Source organism: Oryctolagus cuniculus, chromosome 13 (assembly GCF_964237555.1).
Source record: "Oryctolagus cuniculus chromosome 13, mOryCun1.1, whole genome shotgun sequence".
In the NCBI taxonomy this organism is placed as follows: Eukaryota; Metazoa; Chordata; class Mammalia; order Lagomorpha; family Leporidae; genus Oryctolagus; species Oryctolagus cuniculus.
The window spans coordinates 93,442,301-93,445,479 of NC_091444.1; the positions used below are offsets into that span (position 1 = coordinate 93,442,301).

A 3,179-nucleotide genomic window follows, 5' to 3' on the forward strand; every position below is an offset into this window, starting at 1 on the left:
GTACTTTAACAACAAAATAGACCAAGCAGAAAAAGATTTTCTCCTCTTGAAGACAAAATTTTTGAAATAACCAAGTCAGATAAAAATAAAAGCGACAAAATAAAATAAAAAGAATAAAGAAAGCCTATGAGACATATGGAATATCATTAAGAAAAATATTTCTATTATCTTAATACCTCAAGAAGATAATTTTAAATTGAGAAATTATCAAATGAAATAATAGTTGAAAGCTTCCCAAGTCTTGATAGAGATACAGACATCAGATAGAAGAAGCTCAAAAGATACCAACCAGACGCAACTAAAAAAAAATCTTTTTCTAAGGCTTATTATAGTCTAGTTTAAAGTCTGAACAAGGAGACAATCCCAACGCTATTGTGCAGGGGAGGAGGCAGCTGCCTCTTTAAACCACCTCTTCGTCTCCCGACTTCTCTGGGGCCAGCAGCCACCTGACCAGTGGCCAGGGGCCACGAGCTCTGCTGATGATCATGGGCTCCAAACAGCAGTTTGCAGGTGGCTGCACCAAGGCAGTGGAGACAGCCCTGAGGTGGTGTAAGAGAACGCGGCCCGGGTGTCGGTCCAGCAGCAGCTGCTGCACAGGCCGGCATCTGTAAGTGGTTCTGGTTTCCTGTCTGTGACTGCCCTCGGGAGCCTGGAATCCATCCGTGAACCCGGGCCTGGTGGGGTGTTCTGTTTTGGAAGTGAGAGGCGGCCAAAGGGGAAGAACATGGGAAAACAAGGGTCTAAAGAAGATAGATTCTATAATTGTGGAGGTCTAGACCATCGTGGCAAGGATTGCAAGCTGCCGCCCCAGCCCAAGAAGCGCCACTTCTGCCAGGGCATCAGCCATATCATGATCTCCAGCCCGCTGAAGAGCAGCAAGCTCCCAGCTCCCGGGGAATGCCAGCCTACTTCCGGGAGGATGAAGAAGCGATCCACAGCCCTACCCTGCTCCCTGACGCCCAGAATTGAGCCATAGTGGGTGGGGGCTGGTTGCAGAGTGGAGAAAATGGGGACAGAGTGGGTTGGGGGGAGCTGGCATTGTCAGGTATCCCAGGCTGGGATTCAGAGCATCCCGTGTTTTCCCTCTTGCTGGGAGGAAGGAGTGAGGCATGAATTCCAACCATGCTGTATCCAAATGCAAATAAGGGGTTTGTGGGAGGATGTCAACCTGTAACCAGCATGCTTTATCTGAGACCCCACGTGCAAAATCTCCAGCTTTAGAAAAACACCAGATGGGAAAGTTGTTTTCCTTTCAAGGGAGGGTATGGAATAATACTTCCCTCGCTAGTAAGAAGATTGATTGTGGGACCAGATTACTGGATCCAGCCAACAGATCACTGGATTCTGTCTGGGGGAATCTCTCAGGAGTAAGGCAGGGTTTTCCACATCTTATTTGCTCATAACTCAATCCTGGGACAGGGTTCTGGGAACTGTCCCAAGCAGAGGGTTGTGATGACTGGCAAAAGGAATGTGTAGGGGAACAGTCCCAGATCCGCTGCTCCCGAGCTCGCTCTAGCCCCATTCTGGGCCAATGTGATTTATTTATTTGTTCCCTTGCATAACGACCCCTAGAGTCCCACTTTCTCCAGGATGCTAACTGCTCTAACTGTGTGCAAACAGCATAGCTTGTGCATTTTCACTTGTTTTTCTTAATATAAATATTCTGGTTTTCTATTTTGTATATTTTAATCTAAGGCCTCAGTCCTGCACTGTATTCTCAGGTACATGAGCAATCTCAGGGATAAGTCTACACCAGCTCCAAGCCTGCACAGCAGGAAGGATTTTTGTTGTTTTTATCACCATGGAGAGCAGCTATGTGGAGTTCACAGCCTACTGAAGTATATCATTTTGCCAATTAGAGCTGGCCTTTTTTGTCACAGTGTTCTCTTGAAATCCCCTCCACCTTGAAAATGCTTCATGGGAGACAAAGTATTAATTGGGTTGCCCATGACTTGATCTTCTCCTCCTGGAAGGTGGAAAATTAGTCAAATCAGTACTAAGTGGTACAGAGAAGTTAAGAGAGGCTGAGCCAGGTGAAATGCCCAGAGAGAAAGCCATGGTTAGGTTGCCTGATCCTAGGACATGGGTCTTTTGCTTCACATAACAGATCCATCCCTCACCAGATTAGGCAAGGCCCACTACGAACAACAGGTTGTGTGTGTGTGTGTGTGTGTGCGTGCATACATGTGTGTCAAAATGTGAGCTGGCAAGATTGAGTTTGAAGATCAATACCCCTGTACCCATTCTGTGCTGTCTAGGGATAGAAACATGAAGCAAAGACTACAAATCCTTAACCTTTTTAAATTCTTGGCTTCCTGGGAGCCCATAAGCAATAGGCTTATGTGAAGTCCAAAGCCAGTGTCCTGCCCTGTGACAACAGTGACTACTAGTGCCATGGTAACTAAGGGAGAAAAAGGGAGTATCATTTACTTTCTGAGAGATCCCTGAAAACCTACCTCATTGTGTTGAAAGGCGACAAATGCAATAGAATGCATTGGGTGATGTGTGTCTGGTCCTGGGTTCCAGTCTCCCCCAGATACTGCTCCCCTTTAGTTATTGCATTGTCTGAGTTTTGTAGGACTTCACTGAGTCTCTGAGTTGGTCACTCCTAGGAGGCATAGTTTGTGTAAACATAATGTGTTGGTCTATCTCCGTGTTCTTTTGGGGTTTTATTGTTTACAAACTTCTTTCTGTATTGAGAGAAAAAATAGCCAAAGCATCTCTGACAGAACATTCTGCACCAGGCAAAAGGATCTGAAACATAAGTTTTGGGGAACCCTCTGCTTGAAGTGGAGCTCAAAATCATATTGGCTTTGTGTTCCTCTTCCCCTATCCTATTTTGGATCCTCTATCCTTAAAATTTGACTCCTACACTACTCTCTTCTCCATTCCTCCACCCACAAAAGGAAACCTACACACCAACACAGAAAAGTTTAATTCTTGGAATATCTCCACAAATCTAAAGGATTTGTGCAAAAATCCTGAAGGAAATAGGAAACCTCCATACTTTGTACCCTACCATTTCTTGATGTGATTCTCGCCAAAGACTTAAGACACTGATGCATTTGGGTAGATCAAACCTACTCAATTTGTATCCTAAAGAAGAGAAGCTACCAGGGACCTTCTATGCAGAAAGTGGGATTTGGACACCAAGAAGGGGGATTATGAATATACATTCA

The 3,179-nt window shown here is 45.1% G+C and overlaps 1 pseudogene; it reads left to right on the plus strand.

The window, feature by feature from the left end:
* Nucleotides 1-485: 485 nt before the first annotated feature.
* On the plus strand, nt 486-969 carry LOC138845071 (protein lin-28 homolog A pseudogene; annotated as a pseudogene).
* Nucleotides 970-3,179: the final 2,210 nt, after the last annotated feature.